Raw genomic sequence first — 22,990 nt, forward strand, 5'->3', positions numbered from 1 at the left:
AAAGAATCATGAATCATGTATTCCCAAATCACTTTGTTCTTTTGTTCTACCACAGTACCCTACCATTCACTTTGTAAGTGCTATTGTGGTTTGCTTTCCCAAAGTGAAACACCTCACACATGTCTGAATTAAATTCCATCTGCCATTTTTTGGCTGGGCTGGTACAGATTTTTCAAGCTGGTGCAGATCCTACTGGAAGCTTTGACAGCCTTCCTCACTGTTCACTATGTCCACGTCCCCATTCTTGGTGTCACCAACAAATTTGCTGACTAAGTTTACCACAATATCATCTGTATCATTAATATAGATGACAAAGGACAATGGACCCAACACCAATCGTTCTGTCACAGGCCTCCAGTCAGAGGTAACCATCTACTACCATAATTTAGCTTCTCCTGCTAAACCAGTGTTGAATCCTATTTACTACCTCATCCTGAATGCCAAGGACTGAACTTTCTTGATAAACCTCTCGTGTGGGACTTTGTCAAAGGCCCTGCTAAGGTCTATGTTGGCAAGATCCACTGCCTTTCCTTCATCAACCTTCCTAGTAACCTTCTCGGAGAGCTCTATAAGGTTGATTATATACAACCTACCTCTGTGGACTATCACTAAACAGCCCCCAACTATCCAAATACTTGAACATGCTGTTACTTAAGACACCTTCCAATAATTTACTCACTACTGACCACAGGGTCACTGGCATAATATTTCCTAACTTATCTTTTGGGCCTTTCTTGAGCAATGGAACAGCATTAGCTATCCTCCAGTCCTCCATGGCGAAAGACATTTTAAATATGTATAATAGGGCCCCTGAAATTTCAGCACTAGCCTCCGAGGGGACATCTTGTCAAGCCCTGGGAATTATCTACCCTAATTTGCCCCAAGACAGCAGGATCTTCCTTGGGATATTATCCATTCATTCATTACAATTTTGCTTCAGTTCTTTTGGCACTGTGCCCATTTCCCATGTAAACACAAGTGCAGAACAACCTTTTAAGATCTACCACTAGTACTGAGCAAACTTGTGGGCCTGAAGATAGGCAAGTCCCCTGGTCCTGATGGCTGAAGTTATAGTAGAAGCTTTGGTGATGATTTATCAAAATTCTCTGGACTCTGGGCAGGCTCCAGTGGATTGGAAGTTGATGAATGTCACGCCACTCTTCAAAAAAGGATGTAGGCGAAAGGCAAGTAATTGTAGGCCATTTATTTTAACATCTGTAGTTGGGAAAATGCTTGAAGCTATCATTAAAGAATAAATAGAGAGGCATCTGGAAAGAAATGGATCCATCAGGCAGATGCAGCATGGATTCACCAAAGGCAAGTTCTGTTTGACAAACTTACTGGAGTTCTTTGAGGATATAACAAGCGCAGTGAATAAAGGGGAACAGATGGACGTCACTCATCTGGATTCCAGAAGGCGTTCAATAAGGTGCCACATAAAAGACCTATCCATAAGATAAGGATACATAGAGTTGGGGGTGATGTATTAGCATGGATAACTAATAGAAAGCAATGAGTTGGGATACATGGGTATTACTCTGGTTGGCAATCAGTGGTGAGCTGTAGCGTGGAGACTGATAGGTTGGACCAATAGTTGACTATTTTAACTATGGCCCCCTCTCGTTTCAGTTTCTACCTGTACACAGGCAGAAGCAGGATGGAGGAGTAGTCAGACTTCACAAGCAGTGGACAGAGGAGAGCTTAGTAAGAATTGTGGAAGGGAGAATAGCAGTGGCTGAGTATGCCATCTCCCCATGTGCTCACCTGGATGTGCTGACAAAACTTCGGAGAGACTTTAGTCAGTGATGCTCGATTAAAAGTATCCGGCAATGATGAAAGCAGCCTCCGGGTGTGCAGTCTCCAGGGTGCTGATGGACTTGTACAGTTCTTTGAGAGCCAGGTCAGTATCAGCCTGCGGCGGAATATACACAGCTGTGATAATAACAGCCATGAACTCCCTAGGCAGCCAGATAGGTCTACACAAGGTACTCCAAATCCGGGGGAACAAAAGAATCGGAGGGCATGCACATTCTGGGGGTCGCACCAAGCATTATTGACAATGAAGCATTCCCCAACTCCTTTACTCTTCCCAGAGAGGTTTTTAGACCTGTCTGCCCGGAACAAGGAGAACAAGGAGAACCCAAAGGGCTCGATGGCATGATCCGGTTTCTCCTGCGTCAACCAGGTCTCCACGAAGCACAAAACATTACATTCCTTTGTTTCCTGCTGGTAGGAGATTCTGGCTCTCAGTTTGCACAGCTTGCTGTCCAGGGACTGAAAGTTAGCCAGTGGTATGCTAGAGAGCAGCGGCTGATTAGCACACCATCTCAACCTCAGCAGGATGCTGGCTCTTCTCCCTTGCCTCTGGCACTGCCTCCAAGGTAGTAACGGTGTAATAAATTAGCCTCCTATGGATTGTATAAGCAGGGGTTCCCAGTGTAGAAAAAGCAGCACATTATTCAGAAGAGTCAGTCGATCATATCTGCTGTGACTGTCAGCTTCTTGAACAAAAAATGTGAAGGAAATTGCAGAAATTAGCAGTATACTGTGAAGTTGGTGCAGAGCTGCTGTATGCACTGCCATCTTGGCAAGTTTGGCCACAAAGCCATCAATTCCATTATCTAAATCATTGACAAACAACGTGAAAATTAGCAGTCACAACACTGACCCCTGAGGAACACCACTAGTCACTGCCAGCCAACCAGAAAAGGCCCCTTTTATTCCTACTCGCTGTCTCTTGCCTGTCAGCTATTCCTCTATACATTGCCAGTATCTTTCCTGTAATTCCACAGGATTGTTAAGCAGCTTCATGTGTGGCACCTTATCAAACATCTTCTGAAAATCCAAGTTAATGACATCCACTGCCTCTCCTTTGTCCACTCTGCTTGTTATTTCCTTGAGGAACTCTACCTGATTTGTCAGGCTAGATTTCCCTTCACAGAAACCATACTGATTTTGTCTTATTTTATCATTAGTCTCCAATTACCTCAAAACCTCATGCTTAATAATAGACTCTAACACTGAGGTTAGGCTAACTGGCCTATAATTTCCTTTCTTTTGCCTTCCTCCCTTTTTAACTAGTGGAGTGACATTTGCAGTCTTCCAGTCCTCCAGGAGTATACCAGAACCAAATGACTCTTGAAAGATCATGATCAATGCATCCATTATTTCTTCAGCAACCTCTCTCAGGACTCTAGGATGTAGTTTATTTGGTCCAGGTGACTTATCCACCTTAAGACCTTTCAATTTGCCTAGCATTTTTTTCTTTGTAATAGCAATGGCACTCACTCCTGCTCCCTGACACTCAAGGACATCTGACATTCAGCTAGTGTCTTCCACAGCAAAGACTGAAGAAATCTGTTTTTTTTTTTGTCTCCCATTACTACCTCACCAGCATCATTTTCTAGTGGTCCAATATTAACTTTCACCTCCCTTTTTCTTTTTATATAACTAAAAAAAAACTCTTGTATCCTGCTTTGTATTATTGGCAAGTTTCCCTCATATTTCATCTTTTCCCTCCTTATATCTTTTTTAGTTGCCTTTTGTTGGATCTTAAAAGCTTCCCAATCATCCAACTTTCCACTCACTTTTGCTACCTTACATGCCCTTTCCTTGGCTTTTATGCTGTCCTTAACTTCCCTTGACAGCCATCTCTGCTCTGCCATCATCCCTGCCAGTATCCTTCTCCAATCCACCTGGCAAGCTCCCCTCTCATGCCTCTGTAATTCCCTTTATTCTATTGTGATACCGATACATGCGAATTAGGCTTCTCCCTCTCAAATTGTTGCATGAATTCCAATATATTATGATTGCTGTCTCCTAAGGGTTCCTTTGCATTAAGCTCCCTAATAAGATTTGGGTTATTACACAACACCCAATCTAAGATAGTCTTTCCCTGAGTAGGTTCAAGCACAAGTTGCTCTAAAAGGCCATCTCGTATGCATTCAACAAATTCCCACTCTTGTGATCTGACACCAACCTGATTTTCCCAATCCCCTTGCATATTGAAGTCCCCCATTACAATTGTGTCATCACCCTTATTACATGTCCTTTCCAGCTCCCTTTGCAATCTTAACCCTACATCTAGGCTACTATTTGGAGACCTATATATGATTCCCATTTTTCTTTACCCTTGCAGTTTCTTAACTCTAGTCATAAAGATTCAACATTCTCTGACCCCCGTCACTTCTTTCTAAGGATGTAATTCCATCTCTTACCAACAGAACCACACCACTGCCTGTCTTCCTGTCTGTCCCTTCAATACAAAGTATATCCTTTGATGTTAAGCTCCCATATGTGGCCTTCTTTCAGCTACAATTCAATGATGCCCACAATGTCATACCTACCAATCACTAATTGTGCCATGAGTTTGTTCACCTTATTCCAAATGCTAAGCACATTTAAATGCAGCACCTTCAGTCTGCATTCTTTTGCCATTTTGAATTTTGCTTCTGTAGTACAACTTAACTCTTTGCTTGGTACCCAATCATTAGCTTGTCTTCCTTACGTTCACGTGACATCCATCATTTACTTGGAAACCTGCTACTTACAATCAAGGTTCTTGATTGGACATGGCATCAAAGGTTACGGGGAGAAGACTGTGAACTGGGGTTGAAGAGGAAATTTAAAAAAAGGATCAGCCAAGATTGTATGGCGGAGCAGACTTGATGGGCCAGATGGCCTAATTCTGCTCCTATGTCTTATAGTCTTATGGTGTTATGATCTAATTCTGAACTCTGTCATACTGGTTCCCATCCCCATGCCATATACCTTCTTCCTGATGATAGCAGCAAGAAGAGAGTGTTATCTGGGTGGTGGTGGGCCCTGATGATGGATGATGCTTTCCTGTGGATGTCCTCAATGATACAGAGGGCTTTACTTGTGATGAGCTGGGCCGTATCCATTAATTTTTATAGGAAACTCACTTCCTCATCTGCAATACTCTTACATTGATATAGTTGCAACTCAGATCATTATTCCTACCATTCTCAATCTTTCAGTTCCTGTCTTTGTATGTAGGCTTAACCTCTACTTTCTTCACAACCATGCCACCACATGCCACCAGTTGCCCTGACACTCAGGTACTCATTTCCCTGCAACTTTATTTTAACCCTCAACCCCCCAGAACAACACTACCAACTCTTCACACAAGGATAGTGCGTAAAGTTTCTACATTCCCTGGAAGAGAGCCCAAGATCCAAACATCTTTCACTCCTGCACCATCTCCTTAAGCCATATGTTAAACTGAATTACCTTTCAATTTCTAGCCTCACTAGCAGTTGGTGCAGGTAGTAATCTTGAGTTCGCTACCCTGGAGATCTTATCCTTTAACTTAACACCTGACTCCCTGAACTTAATTTGCAGAACATTTGACATTGTTGCCAATGACATTGGCCTCTAGAGGCTCATGCTCCCACATAAAGGATGCTGTGGACTCAATCCAAGATGTCCTGACATTCTGAAATTACGTTCCCACCCACAGAATCTTCCGTATGTTTCCCTAACCAATACATCCCCTATCGCTACTGCTCTCTTCATCGCCATCCCTTCCTCCTGAGTCACAGAGCCAAATTCAGTGCCAGACACTGTACTTGACAGTGGCTTTCTTTTTTTTAATTTTCCACCACCCCCCCTCCACCAATGCATATCTTTGAGGGGATTAGCCACAGGGCTACCCTGCACTGGCTGCCTATCCCCTTCCCCTCTTCTGATGAGCCCATCATCTCTGCCTGTGTCCTTTTCCAATCAATTCTGGCCAACTCCTCCCTCCTGCCTCCGTAATTCACTTTACTCCACTGTAATACTGATATATCTGACTTTAGCTTCTTCTCCTCATATTCCACTATCCTGACTGTCATTCCCACTGCTCTGTGTAATAAGAAATTTTAAAAAAAGAAAGAAACCAAAAGAAGGAAAGAAAGGAAGTAAGGAAGAAAAAGAGAAAGGAAGAAAGAAAGAAACTTCAATGTAAATAAAACATAAGCAGGAATCAGCAAGCTATTATTTATTAAAGATTAAGTGTAGTTAATGCAGAACAATTAAGGAAAGCTGTCAATGAGCAGTTTATTTGCTTCATGTTCATCAATACAATAAAATATTCACTGCTAGGAACTAGTTATTGGTTGATTGAATGTTAGAGGTCAGAATTGTTAATTGCCATTATTGCATTTGGAACATGTAGTGATTTGATACTGGACTGTAAGAATCAGCAATTCAGTTTATCACCTCTGCAAAGGTTATTGCTATAGGAACATCCTTACTTATATAGCTGACAAATTAGAGAAATATTTTTAAACAGCAAGGATCTGAGACATGATCAGGGCATTTGTCTTGGATTACTTATCAAGATAAGTACCTCTCAAATGAGGCTATTTGGGCCTAATAACTCATCGTTCAGGAAAACCCAACATTATGAATGAGTCCCAATTTCTTTCCCCTGCTAATCTACTCAGAAGGTAAAATTAATATCCGTTATGTGGAGAAATGCTTCCGAACATCAGTCTTTGAACTTGCCTTTTATCATTTACTATAGTCATGGTAAAATTATGAATGTCAATAGACCAACCTATAAAATTTATTCAAATGATGCTGTAGGAATAATGTCAGTGCTCTGCTGACACCTGCTACACAAAGTATGGTTACTGGGAATTGTTAATGATTTATTATTGTCACAAGTATCAACAGAATGTGAAAGTCTTTGTTTTCCCTGTCTTCCACACTATCATATCAAAATATAAGAATGCACATTGGTGTGCTATAAAGGACAAAACAAGAAAGAAATGCAGAGTACGGTGTTGGAGTTACAGAGAACGTGCAATGGACACAGACAATAAGGTGCAGGGGCCACGATGAGGTAGCAACACACACAAGATGCTGGGGATCTCAACTGGTCAAGCAGCATCTATGGAGGGAGATGAACAGTCAACATTTTGAACTGAGACTCTTCATTAGGACTAGAAAGGAAGGGCAGAAGCTAGAAATCTGCAGCACCTTCCAACATCTGCAGAATCTCTTGTAATGCACACAAAGTGCTGGAGGAAATGAATAAACAGTCGCTATTTTGGGCCAAGACCCCTCCTCAGGACTGGAAAGGGAGGCAGAAGATGCCAGAATAAAAAGGTGGGGGGAGGTAAGAAGGGCTAGCTAAAAGCTGATAGGTGTAGCCAGGTGGGTAGAAAAGGCAAACAGCTGGAGAAGAAGAAATCTGATTAGAGAGGAGGGTTGACCATGGGAGTAAGAGAAGAAGGAGGAGCTCCAGAAAAAGGTGATAGGCAGTTGAGGACAAGAGGTAAGATGCCAAAGTGGGGAATAGAAGAAGAAGCAAGGGGAGGAAAAAAATGTAGGAAGGAGAAATCAATTTTCACGCCATCAGGTTGGATGTTACCTTGATGCACTATGAGGAGTTGGCCCGCCACCCTGAGAATGGCCTCACTGTGGCAAAACAGGAGGCCATGGACCGACATGTCGGAACGGGAACGGGGATAGGAATTAAAATGGTTGGCGACTCGGAAATTCTGCTTTTGGAGGATCAAGCGGTCGTGTAATTTACATCGGGTCTCACCAATGTAGAGGAGGCTGCATCGGGAGCCATGGATACAATAGATGACCACAGCAGGTTCACAGGCAAGGACCTGGAAGGACTGCTTGGGGCACTGAATGGGAGGTAAGGGAGGAAGTGAATGGGCAGGTGTAGTTTTCTGTCACTTACAGGAATATGTGCCAGGAGGGAGATTATGTGGGGAGGGACAAATGGAAAAGGGAATTATGGAGGGGGTGATCTTTACAGAAAGCAGAGAGTGGGGAGGTGTAGGTAACAGAATTTAACCCAAACTCTGGAATGCCTCAAGCTGAAATAGCGTCACGCTAACCACTATACTACTGTGGCACCCTACTATATCATTATGTATCTCCGTGACGATGGACATAGTTCGTGCAAAAGTAAACCCCACCACTAGGGGCAGCACGGTAGTGTAGGGTTAGCACAACGCTTTACAGTGCCAGTGACCGGGGTTCAATTCCCGCTACTGCCTGTAAGGAGACTGTACGTTCTCACCGTGACCGCGTGGGTTTCCTCTGGGTGCTCCAGTGTTTCCCACAGTCCAAAGACCTACCAGCGTATCAGTTGGTAAGTTAAATGGTCACTATAAATGATTAGGATAGGGTGAAATTGGGGGTGTTTGGGTGGCATGGCTCAAAGGGCCTACTCTGCACTGAATCTCTAAATAAATAAATTACTACTTTATCATTTCCTGTTAGTCATCTTATGTACAGACACTCATAACATCCCTAACATCACTGAATGTGCATATAATCAATCTTTGTACATAAGCTATCTTATGTATTTATATTTATTGGTGTTTTATTATTATTGTGTTCTTTATCTTAGTGTGTTTTTATATGCTACATGGGATCCTGAGTATCAATTATTCTCCTCAGGAATTGTGTACTGGAAATGGTATTAAACAATCTTGAATCTTGAAGTGTTGTAGTCTGATGTTGCTGCATAAAATATGGCAGGTTGATGCTACATAAATGCAAAAGCTGAAAATATTGAAAATCCTCAGCAGACAAGGCTATCTCTTTGGGAAGAGAAACAAAGTTAATGCTTTAGATTGGAGGCCCTTTTCCAGTTCTGACAAAAAGCGTCTGATCTGAAATGTTAGCTCTGTTTCTCTTCCCACAGATGTTGTCTGACCTGCTGAGTATTTCCAGCATTTTCACTTTCTGTTCCTGCATCTTTGTTATATAAATGTAGTTTGCCTCTGCCAAATGATGTGTTCTACTATGAAGTTTGTCAGTCAGAATTGTGGTTTGCCAATGTGATGTATATACAGAATGCAAATGCCAGATAGAGGTTTTTGTAGACCCAGGCAACCTCTACCTGTTCATCCATGAAACAGCTTGTTCTTCTTTTCCCATGTCTCTCTTTTCACCTTAAGGTGGCTGGTGACCCGTTGGAGTCCATGATCTAGAGCTACAGCTCAAACTATGGTTCTCTGTGAGCAGTTTTGATATCTCCAGGAGCGGCCTGGAAGACGTGTGCCTTCAGGGTGCATTCCCATGGACCACCTGATTCCTCACCGATTTCACCAACTGAAGTGTCATGGGAGACTGAGTAATCGGGACTGTAGGTGTTGTGTCCTGTTGTCGGAAGGAGGCCCCTGTAGTCGAGTGATCTTGCTTCTGTCTACCTTTGTTATAATGGTGAGTGAGAGCCTGCTGGCATTGAGTTGGGAGGGGGGTGGTTCTTGGAGAAAGATTCTAACATCGGAACAGGGAGCAGCAGGTCTCCCACTCTTGTTAATCCAGGAGGGATCTCTTTCTCCCTCGCAGGTGAGACAGAGCCTGTCTGAGATACTGAAGTGCTAGGCTATGGACTGCAGTCTTTGATGGACTCTTGGTCAACAGCTTTTTGGAGGCTTTTGCTATTGTTTGCATGGTGTGGGGTGGCATTTCTGCTGGTGCAAGTGGGGGGTGTGGAGAGGGAGGGTTGATACTTTTGCCACTGCTTGTGTGTGGGAGGGGGGAGGGGGCTTTGGGGCTCTGATGTTGTGCTGTGGTCGGCCTCATTCCATCTTGTTTACATCATCGAGCTTACAGTGCCCTGGGAGGATGCAGTGGAGGAGGCCTACGAGCGCAAGAAGCTGAAGCATGCTGAGCTCGCAGCCGATGCACAACAATGCGGCTGGAAAGCAAGTGTCTGACCGGTTGAAGTAGGCTGCAGAGGATTTGTAGCCACATCAACATCGAGGCTACTCCGGGAGTTGGGAGTGCGAGGGGAGACACGCCGACAAACAGTCAAGGACCTCTCCAGAGCTGCTGAATAGGATAGTCAGTGGCTCTGGATGAAGAGAAAGGATTTCATCTGTGCCCCCAAGTGAATGAAGGGCAGTCAGGGGGTGAGCCCGGGATGCTGGGATTCACTGTTGAACCCTCCAGAGGTGTCGTGGGCCTATCAGCGAAACACTGAGGAAAATGGGCGTCCACTTGATAACCCAGAAGGTGCCACACTCACTTGGCCACCTCACAGAGTCTAGGCAGCATGTCTCAGGTGTGCAAATAAGGGATATTAACATCTAGTCCTACATAACATACCTGTCATTCATTTTCTTGGGGTCTTTTGTTTCGTGAATGCCTGTGAAGAATAAGAATTTCAAGCTGTATATTGTATACATTCTCTGATATTAAATTGTACCATTTGAACCATTTCAATAGGCAGATTCTACCTAAAGTGTGGTGTTTGGTGGTACATAAAGTTCAAGAGACTGACAGTACACAAAGTGCAGAGGAATGTTGCTGCGTAAGATGTGATGGTCTGATCCTACATAGAGTGTGGTGGACTGATGTTGCATTATGTGTCTTAGGCCAATGCTGCGTATAAATCTGGTAGGCCAGATGCTCAACCCTACCAATTATAGTCATAGTCATAGTCATACTTTATTGATCCCGGGGGAAATTGGTTTTCATTACAGTTGCATCATAAATAATTAAATGGTAATAAAACCATAAATAGTTAAATAGTAATATGTAAATTCTGCCAGGAAGTAAGTCCAGGACCAGCCTATCGGCTCAGGGTGTCTGACCCTCCAAGGGAGGAGTTGTAAAGTTTGATGGCCACAGGCAGGAATGACTTCCTATGACGCTCTGTGTTGCATCTTGGTGGAATGAGTCTCTGGCTGAATGTACTCCTGTGCCCAACCAGTACATTATGTAGTGGATGGGAGACATTGTCCAAGATGGCATGCAACTTGGACAGCATCCTCTTTTCAGACACCACCGTCAGAGACTCCAGTTCCATCCCCAGGGAAGACATTTTAGTTCCTTCTCTGACCTGAATTATTCAACAAAACAGATTTTTCGGGAGATTTCCGTAAAGGTTTGAGTGAAACAGTTAACAGCTGATATTATTCCTCATGGAACCAAGTCCATTTTGAGGAACAATCACAGATTTATGGAGTGGATAATGAAAATGCATAATAAATTATATAAAATTGTTACTCCCTGGAAAGTTAGAAACAAAGGGCCCAAGTCATTAGCTCAGTATACTGTACCTCAAAGGTTTCTAGGAAGATATTAAGGGATTTCATTTTTACTTCTGTTTATCTTTGTACTCTCTACGCTTTCCTCCAGTGGCCTTCTCAGTCCCTAGGAGCTCTTTTGGTTTAGACATTTATTGAGCTCAGCCAGTTGTAACCCTCTATTAGCAGCTCCCTCTCCTATTAATGCTACTGAAGTATTCAAACCACTCTCAGCAACAATTGCTAAATTTTCTGCACACTGTAATAAACATTTAGATTATACTAATTCCAAATTGAATCTATTCAAAGGCAGCCATATAGCAGAACGCTATGGTTATTCTTCAAAGAAATACCTTTATGGAATCCACAAATATTCTGAAACTATTTAAGTCAATAAACTTTCCTGTAGCAATGTTTATATTTCAGATCATTAATGTGCAAAGGACAGTGGAGACCTATGACCATTCATCTCCAGTCTATTGTTGCAGTTGATATGGGTCTTTTGTGGGATTATGTTGAAACTTCCTTGAGTAACATACTTCCAATTACACTGCCAGCCCTTTATGAATTATGACTCTGTTCATTGGATATTATTAGCATGCAGGACTGATACACAGTACGGAAATGGTCTGTATTCTATTCTGTCTTTGTGTCTGGGTCAATATACATTAATATGATAATAGCAAAATTTGCTAGCGTACTTTATGCTGGAAAAAAAGCAGCAAGTTGCTTAAAACATAAGCAACATCCTCAATTACTTTTCAGCAATCTCTTTTGAGGGTGCCAGAATATTCATTATTACCATGGTTTAACTCAGCAACCTTAATAAAAATAAATTATTTTCCCACTGAAAATGCTTTTAGTTGCCAACAGTGTAATCAAGTTTGTTGCTTTGGTCAGTCTTGGTGTACAAGCAATCTCTCATTTAACAGATTTTACATAAGCAGGCTGCCTAATAAGATAATGATTTCATCCCAGCTTGCAATATCCGAAGAAATTAACTGAATTCTACTTTTTAAAGAAATTGTTACCAATTTCGATGGTAAGTGATTTGAGGCTGAAATGGAATTCTGAGATACAGTACTGTGTTCCATTATCCCGACTAAATAACTGAACGGTTTCTACCATGTATGTTAAGCCAGCACCAGAGTAAAGGCAGTTTCTTTGGATGCTCACAATTGAGAGGGCTAGTAGAGTACGTAAAAATAAAAACAGGAAACAGATGTTGACTGATTATGTAAGTGTCATAAGAGGACTGCACCGTGCATGTATCATTAGAGAACAGCTGTTTCCCAATTAAAGTTAAGACAGCACCAATTATTCTAATGTGATAATCAACCAAATGAGAGGAAAGAAAACGTTTTATTTTCTTTTATGGGACAGTTGAGTCCTTTGTTAAGACTTAATAGCTCAGGAGTTTATTGTTTAAAAATTTGATGGAGAAAGAGGCAACTGGTCTCAGTGGTGCTAGTTTTCAGTACACAATAGCTTAATCCTGCTAATTCTCTCAACATTTTCTTCCTCAAATGTTTATCGAGTTCTCCCTAGGGTACCATGACTGACCTGGACTGATTGGACACCCATGGGATTGCAATAGAATGCATAATACATTGCTCAGCAGCAGAACCTGTAGCTGCTCAGAATCATTATGGAAAACAGTGAACAATATGGCAAGTGATATGCATTTCTTTGAAGGCAATAAATCCTCCAGTCACTCCCCACCCCCTTCCAATACTATGTTAACAAGTAAAGCGTCCATTTGTTCCATAAATCATATCATTTTATTGCACTCATGTTTTGTAGTCTATTGAATTTATGATTTTGTTAAAGTCTACAGGCCAGTCGTGACCAGTCGATTTATGGTTAAGCTCGTTAGACATAAATGGAACATATAAACTGAAGCACTCTGCAGTAGTCCCGGAGGACCAAAATAAATATTTCCTGTCAGTTGCAAAGCTAGTGTCAGGATCTGTACAATATCTTTACCATTTAATATTTGATCAAATCACATGTAAGGGAATAAGAGGCCTCTGAAGTAATTTCTACCCATTGATTTCAAGTCAAGTTAGAAAAGTTACTGTTTAATTGTGGTCCAATTGCTACTGGTCGCAGCACTAGATACCGATGGAGAAAGCATGATGTTGGATTTGACTTTACAAAATTGCAACTCACTTGCTATAGTTCAGGTACACTGCATTAGTTTCAGTAGAACCATTCTGAATATAGAAAATCGGAAGTAGGTGAAAACCAATTATATCCAGTTATCGTGTAATCAAAGCTATCAGGCAGGGCTTCTGGAAGACGATATCTTTTCTTGACCCCGAACTTCATTTAACCAGTAACTAACTCTCTTTAATTGAAAATACTTATTTCTTGTAGATTTTTTCCAAAAGATTTCAGCAATTCTCCATGCCGTTTCATCTGTTCAACACACTTCTGCTACAAAGAAAGAATTCCATCTGGTATCTAACCTAATTTTTTACTGCAAGTTTTAAGTGCATGGACTCCAATATTACTATCATTATTCACCTCAGATTGCCCTTTTATCTCAGCTTGCCATAAATACATTTGAATATGTCGGGGGTGAAGATGATCCTTGGCATATTATTGTTACTATTCTGGAGCAATTCACATCTGATTCTCCCAGTGATTCAAGTTTTGTTGATTAGTGCTTGGATTGAAAATTTCAGAAAGGGAAAATGGCATCGTATACCGATACTATGAAGTAAAAAATTCAATACATAAATACTTCTATTTTAATATTTGTTACATTCATGTTATATCTTCATTTGTTAATATTCAGTGAAAACACAGAAATCTTGACTTTTAAATGAAAATTATGCCTTATTTTTAGCTTCTATAGAGAAAGAAATAAGAGCAACAACAGACAAGATTAGATATTATCTTAAAAACTTTTTTTGAAAATATCTTAATATTACTTCATGAAATTACAAATACCTTTTGTTTTTCTTCCAATTTCTGCCTTTAATTCTTCCGATCTTTTTCACTGACCAAAGGATTCCACAAGAGGATTGGATGCCTTAAGCAGGCTACTCATTGGTAAAAAAAGCAAAGTGAATAAGTATATAAAATTCTGCATGATGGATAGCTCTTACTGCAACAGTGTTTCATCATTTAAAAAGATCGTCTTTTGGCTTTATTTTCCCCTTATTAATCAGATAAAACAGAAAAAAAGCAAAGTACTAAAAATAAGGTGCAATATTTAATAAAAACCACTGATAACGCACCATTTAACTGCTGAGTCAGAAGTGATGTCTGGCAAGTGCGAGGCTTTTAAAAGTGAGATAGCGAGAGTTCAGCATCAGCATGTACCATTAGAGTAAAGGCAAGTCTAGCAGGAGTCAGAGAATCCTGGATGACAAGAGATATTGAGATTCAGACCAAGGAAAGTGAGGCATATATCAGGTATAGTCAGCCAGGATCAAGTGAATAGTTTGAGGAGAAGAGGGGGTGTAGGAGTACACTTAAATAGAAAATCAAGAGAGGAAGAAGGGGGTATGAGACAGCTTTAGCTGTTAAAGTAAAGGGGAATGCAAAGAGATTCTAGAACTATATTAAGGGCAAAAGAGTTACCGGGGAAAACTCTGGCCTCTTAAATATAGACAAGGTAATCTATAAATGGAGCTTTAGGTGATGGCTGAGGTTATTTCTAATATGTATTGATTGTGGAGAATGACATGATGCTAGGGAACTCATCAAAGTTGTTGGTGATGTCTGAAGAGGAGGTATTGGACGTCTTAAAATCTCCAGGACCTGCTCCTAGGACATTGTGGGAAGCGTGGAGAGAAATTGTGGGGGCCCCTGGCAGAGATATGTGATTCACTGATAGCCATGAATCAGGTGCTGAAAAACTGGAGGGTGGTTAACGTTGAGCCTTTATTTAAGAAAGGCTGCATTGAAAAAGCCTGGTGACAGAGCTAAGGACAACTCTTCTGGCATGAAGAAGAACTTGCAGTGGGAGGGGGAGGAGCCAGTGACGGCGGTCTATATATATATACTAATAACAAAGCTATGATAAGGAAGGAAGTTCCACAGAAGGTTAATAAAGAGGTTGGGGCTAAAAACATCAATGGTGATAATCTCTGAACTATTATCATATGCAAGATGGGAAAGAGTAAAGAGGATTAGAGAGACACGGCACAAACCATGGTGTGGGTGAAATGGCTTTCTATTCATGGGACACTACCGCCTGTATGGGGAAGGAGATAGATGACTCCTTGATGAGTTAAACCTGGGCTCTGCTGGTAGCAGTGTTCTGACAAATTACATAAAGAGTTTTGTAGACAGGGCTTTAATTAGATAGAAGGGTATGGTTTCCAAACATGGAATGCTTAATAAAGAGGAAATGAGAGAGCTGTGGTACAGGGCAGTGGGAGGAGAATTGACAACCAAAGTGTCCACTTGTTCTCACGTTCAATCACGTGACTATTCGGGAACTCAAATGATAGCTGTTAGTTGTAGGTCATGGGGAAGAGTTGCTAACCATTCAAAAAACTTATTTATTGATTGATATTCAGCTAGTTTTCTAAACAATAGCAAGCACAAAGATTAGACCTGTCTACAATCATCGTGGATCCCATATTTACTTCAGTGCTGCCTCCATTTGTATTTTATTGATTGTCCCATTCTATTTTTCTCCATTCCCCTTGATAAGATAGCGCACTTTCCTTGACTCCGTTCACCAGAAATAGTTGTATTAGTGCAGTAGGTTAGTCAGGCAGGATTTTCCTTTCAGGAAACCATGCTGGCTTTGGCCTATTTTGTCATGGGCCTCCAAGTACTCTATAATCTTATCCCTAACAATCGATTCCAACAACTTCTCAACCATTGATATCAGGCTAACAGGTCTATAGTTCCCTTTCTGCTGCCTCCCACCTTCTTAAATAGGGCAGTAACATTTGCAATTTTCCAGTCTTGGAACAAGCTAACAGCTGATTTTATAAAATTGCACGACTATGTATCTAAGGAAATTTATTCAGTTTTAAAGACAAAGTCTGGTCACACCAAATATTAATTTGATTTATTTTTTACTCTTTACTGCTCTTTATAGTAATCTCTTTGATATTTAGAAACTTTTCATTTTATTATTTTTGAAAGCATCCTCAAAATTTTTGAAGGCCTCCTAACAGCTGCAGTGATGTGGACTACAAATTACAACAGGAAATAGAAAAGGCTTGTCAGATGGACAATGTTATGATAATTGTGGGGGATTTTAACATGGAAGTGGATTGGGAAAATTAGGTTGGCACTGGATCTCAAGAGAGAGAATATGTAGAATGTCTGCGAGATGGCTTTTTATAACAGCTTGTTGTTGAGCCCACTAGGGGATTGGCTGTACTGGATTGGGTATTGTGTAATGAACCAGAGGTGATTAGAGAGATTGAGGTGCAGGAACCCTTAGGAGGCAGTGATCATAACATGATTCAGTTCACTGTGAAATTTGAGAAAGAGAAGTCAAAATCCAATCTGTCAGTATTTCAGTGGAGTAAAGGAAATTACAGTGGCATGAGAGAGGAACTGGCCAAAGTTGACCGGAAAGGGACACTAGTGGGAAGGACGGCAGAGCAGCAGTGGCTGGAGTTTATGCGAGGAAGGTGTAAGACAGATATATTCCAAAAAAGAAGAAATTTTCAAATAGAAAAAGGATGTAACCATGGCAAGAGAAGTTAACGCCCAAGTTAAAGCAAAGGAGAGGGCATACAAGGAAGCAAAAAATAGTGGGAAGATAGATGATTGGGAAGTTTTTAAAAGCTTTCAAAAGGAAAGTAAGAAGGTCATTAAGAGGGAAAAGATGAACTATGCTAGCAAATAATATTAAAGAGGATGCTAAAAGTTTTTTCAAGTATATAAAGAGTAAAAGACAGGTGAGAGTAGATATAGGACTGATAGAAAATGATGCTAGAGAACTTGTAATGGGGGATAAGGAGATGGCAGAGGAACTGAACGAGCATTTTGCATCAGTCTTCACTGAGGAAGACATCAGCAGTATACTGGACACTCAAGAATGTCAGGGATGAGAAGTGTGCACAGTCACAATTACAACAGAGAAAGTACTCAGGAAGCTGAATAGTCTAAGGGTAGATAAATCTCGCGGACCAGATGGAATACACCCTCGTGTTCTGAAGGAAGTAGCTGTGGAGATTGCAGAGGCACTAGCAATGATCTTTCAAAAGTCAATAGATTCTGGCATGGTTCTGGAGGACTGGAAGATTGCAAATGTCACTCCACTATTTAAGAAAGGGGCAAGGAAGCAAAAAGGAAATTATAGACCTGTTATCTTGACATCGGTGGTTGGGAAGTTGTTGGAGTCGATTGTCAAGGATGAGGTCACAGAGTACCTGGAGGCATATGACAAGATAGACAGAACTCAGCATGGTCTCCTTAAAGGAAAATCCTGCCTGACAAACCTATTACAATTTTCTGAGGAAATTACAAGTAGGCTAGACAAGGGAGATGCAGTGGATGTTGTATGTTTGGATTTTCAGAAGGCCTTTGACAAGGTGCCACACATGAAGCTGCTTAACAAGATAATTACGGGAAAGTTACATATGTTTTACAGAGGATTGGTTAATTGGCAGAAAACAGAGAGTGGGAATAAAGGGATCCTATTCTGGTTGGCTGACGGTTACCAGTGGTGTTCCACAGGGGTCCATGTTGGGGCTGCTTCTTTTTACGTTGTGCATCAACGATTTAGATTATGGAACAGATGGCTTTGTGGCTAAGTTTGCTGATGATACAAAGATAGGTGGAGGGGCCAGTAGGTGCTGAGGAAACAGAGAATCTGCAGAGAGATGGATAGATTGGGAGAATGGGCAAAGAAGTGGCAAATGAAATACAATGTTGGAAAGTGTATGTACTTTGGTAGAAGAAATAAACGGGTAGACTAATATTTAAATGGGGAGAGAATTCAAAGTTCTGAGATGCAACGGGACTTGGGAGTCCTCGTGCAGGATACCCTTAAAGTTAACCTCCAGGTTGAGTCGGTGGTGAAGAAGGTGAATGCAATGTTGGCATTCATTTCTACAGGAATAGAGTATAGGAGCAGGGATGTGATGTTGAGGCTCTATACGACCTCACTTGGAGTACTGTGTGCAGTTTTGGGCTCCTTATTTAAGAAAGGATGTGCTGACGTTGGAAAAGGTTCAGAGAAGATTCACTAGAATGGTTCCGGGAATGAGAGGGTTAACATATGAGGAATGTTTGTCCGCTCTTCGACTGTATTCCTTGGAGTTTAGAAGAATGAGGAGGGACCTCATAGAAACATTTCGAATGTTGAAAGGCATGGACAGACGGGATGTGGCAAAATTGTTTCCCATGGTGGGGGAGTCTAGTACGAGAGGGCATGACTTCAGGATTGAAGGGCGCCCATTCAGAACAGAAATGTGAAGAAATTTTTTTAGTCAGAGGGTGGTGAATCTATGGAATTTGTTGCCACGGGCAGCAGTGGAGGCCAAGTCATTGGGTGTATTTAAGGCAGAGATTGATAGGTATCTGAGTAGCCAGGGCATCAAAGGTTATGGTGAGAAGGCGGGGGAGTGGGACTAAATGGAAGAATGGATCAGCTTATGATAAAATGGTAGAGTAGACTCAATGGGCTGAATGGCTGACTTCTGCTCCTTTGTCTTATGATCTTATGTCTCATGATCTTACTTTACAAAATTTTATTTACATGTGCCTAAAAATTTTGTACAGTACTGTAAACACAACACTCAAATTATACCTGATCTGCCTGGAGCAGGCATGAGTAAAAGGATGTGAATGACGAGATCTGACATCGTCTTAAATGCGCTCGAAGAGCTTTTGGACGTCTCCGAACAAGAGTCTGTCATGATCGTGACATCCGAACAGACAGCAAAATGTTAGTGTACAAAACAGTGGTAATCCCAACGCTCCTGTATGCATCAGAAACCTGGACAACATTCCGACAACATCTGAAGGCACTTGAGTAGTTCCATCAATGCTGCCCTCGAAACATCTTAAATATCAGCTGGGAAGATAGAAGAACCAACGTCAGCGTGCTAATTGAAGCAAAAACAACAAGCATTGAAGCCTATGTCATCAAGAACCAACTAAGATGGAGCAGTCATGTTGTTCAGATGAAAGACAAACGTCTGCCGAAACAAATCTTTTACTCCCAGCTTAAAGATAGCAAATATAAAAGAGACGGACAACAGAAGAGATTGAAAGACGTCTTAAAAGCCAACATGAAGAAATGTAACATCAGCATCAACAATTGGGAAACCAATGCCCAGGGACAGGAAACTCTGGCAAGCCATCATCCGAGAAGGAACAGCAACTTTCAAAGCCAACAGAGGTGCGGAATTAGAAGAAAAGAGAAGAAAATGGAAAGAGAGGCAGCAACAACCAAAGCCTGATCTGCCATCTGGAACTACCTGTCCTGAATGTGGAAGAACTTTCAAAGCCAAGATTGGACTCATAAGCCACTTGAGAGCCCATAAATAGATCAACAGAACGAAGACCATCATCCTCGGCCTCGAGGGATAGCCATGACGTCGATAGCTTTCACAGCATCTAATTGTCCATCCACAATTGCCCTTAAAAAAGAAATGGTGAGCTGCTGTTTCGACACACTGCAGTTCCTAAGATGTGTGTATAAGAGAGAGAAAAAGTATTGGTGGAAATGTGAGGTGCTGGAGATCAGAAATAGAAGAAAATGCTGGAAATATTTTGTTCTCTTTATTTCTGTCTCCTCTTTCTCTCTTCTATTTTCTAGGTGAAGATAGCGGAGCTTCAAATGCCAGACACCCAGATGTAAAGTAAAGCTTCTTCCCCACTGCTGTTAGACTTCTGAAACAATCAACCCTTTCACATCCCCTTCCTGATGATTCTATCACATTAGATTAGATTAGATTATGAAGACACGCAGTCCTCTTTTATTGTCTTTTAGTAATGCATGCATTAAGAAATGATACAATTTGTTCCTCCAGAATGATATCACAGAAACATAAGACAAACCAAGACTAAAAAAAACTGACAAAAACCACATAATTATGACATATAGTTACAACAGTGCAAAACAATACCATAATTTGATGAAGAACAGACCATGGGCACGGTAAAAAAAAAGTCTCAAAGTCTCTTGAAAGTCCCATCATCTCAAGCAGACGGTTGAAGGGAGAAACTCTCTCTGCCATGAACTTCCAGCGCCGCAAACTTGCTGATGCAGCATCCTGGAAGCACCGATCACAGTCCGACTCTGAGTCCGTCTGAAAACTTTGAGCCTTCGACCAGCCCTCCAACACTGAGCACTGAGCACCATCTCTGCCGAGTGCTTCGACCCCGGCCCCGGCAACAGGCAATAGGCAAAGCCGAGGATTTGGGGCCTTCCCCTCCGGAGATTCTCGATCGCACAGTGGCAGCGGTGGTGAAGCAGGCATTTCAGTAGTTTCTCCAGATGTTCCTCTGTGCTTCTCACGTCAGTCTCCATCAAGTCAGGATTGTGCACGGCCCCTATTTAACAAATACGATATCAATTCAGGCAGCCGCCCACGCTGCATCGCCATCTTCTCCTCCCCTTTAATTCCATCTCTATCACGTATTCAGTTATTGTCACTTTCGTGTTTCTTTTTGCACTAACTCAGTTTGCACTATAATCTTTGTACTATTTTGTTTAGTGCTCATCATTGTACCTATAATTACCATCTATACTATTTGCTCTGTGAACCTTATGCTAGCAAGGAATTTCACTGCACCTTGATGTGTATGACAAAAAAAAATTACCTGTATATGAATCTTAAACTCATCTCATTTTTAAATTCTTATTGAAATTATTTTTCTGTATTCAGTCTTAGGGATTACGTATTCCTCGTTCTAGTTCACTATTTTTCCATTTTGCTATCCTCTACCAGAAAAACTGGACTATAGATATTCATTGAGCATAGGAAGCCTTACTGCCATAATGTCTTACAGCATAGAAACAGGCACTTTGACCCATCAAGTGTGCGCCAACCATAAATTCATGTACATTAATCCCACAATAATCCCATTTCATTCGTGCCAACTCCCCCCAAATTTCTGCTATAACTATGAAGTCATAGTTATGTAGGATGGACACAGCTTTTTCCACCCATTTTGTTCATGCCAGTCGATATACCTAACTGAGCTGATCCCATTTGCATGCATTTGGCTCATATTCCTGTAAACAGGTTCAGGTTCAAGAATATTGTCATGGACATGCATCCCCAGGGTATTAATGCCATGAAAATCAGCTTGATTTTGCAGCAGTGGCAGCACAGTACAATACAAAGCAACGAAGGGAAATTAACATTAACTTATATTAACATAAATTATAAATAACTTACCCAATGAAATAAACCAGAAGTAAACCTAATGATATGAGTGCAAGTTAAGGGAAATATAGACTGTGGTAGAATTAAGGGTTAGTTAGCTTTTTAAATGCCCTAACTGTATTCGCCTCTTCCACTTCTCCGGCTTCTTCAAAGTTCCTTCTGTTCATGGACCTGTCAAATTCCCTTTTAATTCAATCTCAGAATCAGTTCCATTGCCTTTCCAGGTAGATTATGTCAATCCACCACAGTCTGTTTACAGACCTCTCCTCTACCTTATGAAGTATTTTGGAGATTTGTGTTTTAAAGTCTAGATTTTCAAAGCAGTGTCTGAAACCTTCAGGAAAAGATGTGGTATACTTAGATTGGCGGGGGGTGGGGGAGTGCGTATATGATTATAACAACATTATTTTTATTCAGTGCTATTTATTTGCGTGAAGAATAGGTCAGCAGCTAGCATGTGGAGTGGATGACGTTGAAGAGAAAAAGCATTTTTTCTTGAATCGAAGGTAGCTGTCCTAGAATGTTATTTCAGTATCATTACTATATCCTGTGTAACAACATTCTAATCTGATGTAAACAGTCTGATGTTTTATATACAGTAACTCACTTTCAAAATGGAGGATTATCACAGAGTCAGGGAATAATACAGTGTGGAAGCAGACCATCATCAACCTCCTATTTTCATGAATTATATCTTTTATTCTCCCCACTTTCTCATCAAGTACTACCACTACTTTGCATACTAGAGACAAATTACAGTAGTCACCTTATCTTATCAGACATCATGACTTTGGGATGAAGAGGAAACCAATGCACCTAGAAGGCAACCCACATGATTACAGAGGAAACATGCAAACACCATGCAATCAGCTTCTGATGTCAGGAATAAGATCTCTGGTCTTAAAAGTTTCTCTACTGTTGTTCCATGCTAAATGGCTGGACCAAAGGACAAGGATGCAGTTTTAAATTGAGTTGTGTTGGTGTGATATGATGGGAAAAGAATAATCTGGGGATCGAATGAGTGATTGAGAGGTAGGATTTGAATGAAGAACAAGCCGTCCAAATTACAGAGCAAAGAACACATTTCAAAATACCCTTTGAAGGATCTTGGCCTGAAATGCCAACTGTTTATTTCCCTTCATCAATGTCGCTTACCTGCTGAGTTCCTCCAGCATCTTGTGTGTGTTACCCTCTCCCTGCCACTTTCCCACTTTCAGTCCACAGCAGAGACCCATATCAGAATCAGGTTTATCATCACTTACATATGTTATAAAATTAGTATTTTTTGCAGCAGTAGTACAGTGTAATACATAAAATTACTACAGTACTGTGCCAAAGTCTTAGGCATCCTCGTTCTATATACATGTCTAAGGCTTTAGCAGAGTACTGTATTTGGTCCAATTAATACCATATATACTTCTTAACACAATGCAATTCTATTTTAAAATATTAGTCTGTTAAACAGGGTCTTCCAGAAATGTGTTTTAATCATTCTTTCAATCTGAACTGAAAACTGCATGAGAAGTTCTGACAGTCTCCAGGGCAATATATTTATCTTGAGCTATCATGATTCAAACAGAAATAGCTGTTCGGCATCATTCTAATATTAGTGGTAGCTTGCTGAGCTATCACATTCCTCAA

At 41.1% G+C, this 22,990-nt stretch overlaps 1 long non-coding RNA gene across 1 annotated transcript in view; it reads right to left on the reverse strand.

The window, feature by feature from the left end:
- LOC134343647 (uncharacterized) overlaps positions 1 to 22,150 on the reverse strand; it is a 72,770-nt gene extending 50,620 nt beyond the window's left edge. Inside the window, exons 1-2 of the long non-coding RNA XR_010017303.1 lie at positions 22,116 to 22,150; positions 13,977 to 14,068 (exon numbers count right to left, since the gene is read on the reverse strand). This is a non-coding gene — a long non-coding RNA (uncharacterized LOC134343647). The remainder of the gene's footprint in view (positions 1 to 13,976; positions 14,069 to 22,115) is intronic.
- Positions 22,151 to 22,990: the final 840 nt, after the last annotated feature.

Source organism: Mobula hypostoma, chromosome 3 (genome assembly GCF_963921235.1).
Source record: "Mobula hypostoma chromosome 3, sMobHyp1.1, whole genome shotgun sequence".
Classification (NCBI taxonomy): domain Eukaryota; kingdom Metazoa; phylum Chordata; class Chondrichthyes; order Myliobatiformes; family Myliobatidae; genus Mobula; species Mobula hypostoma.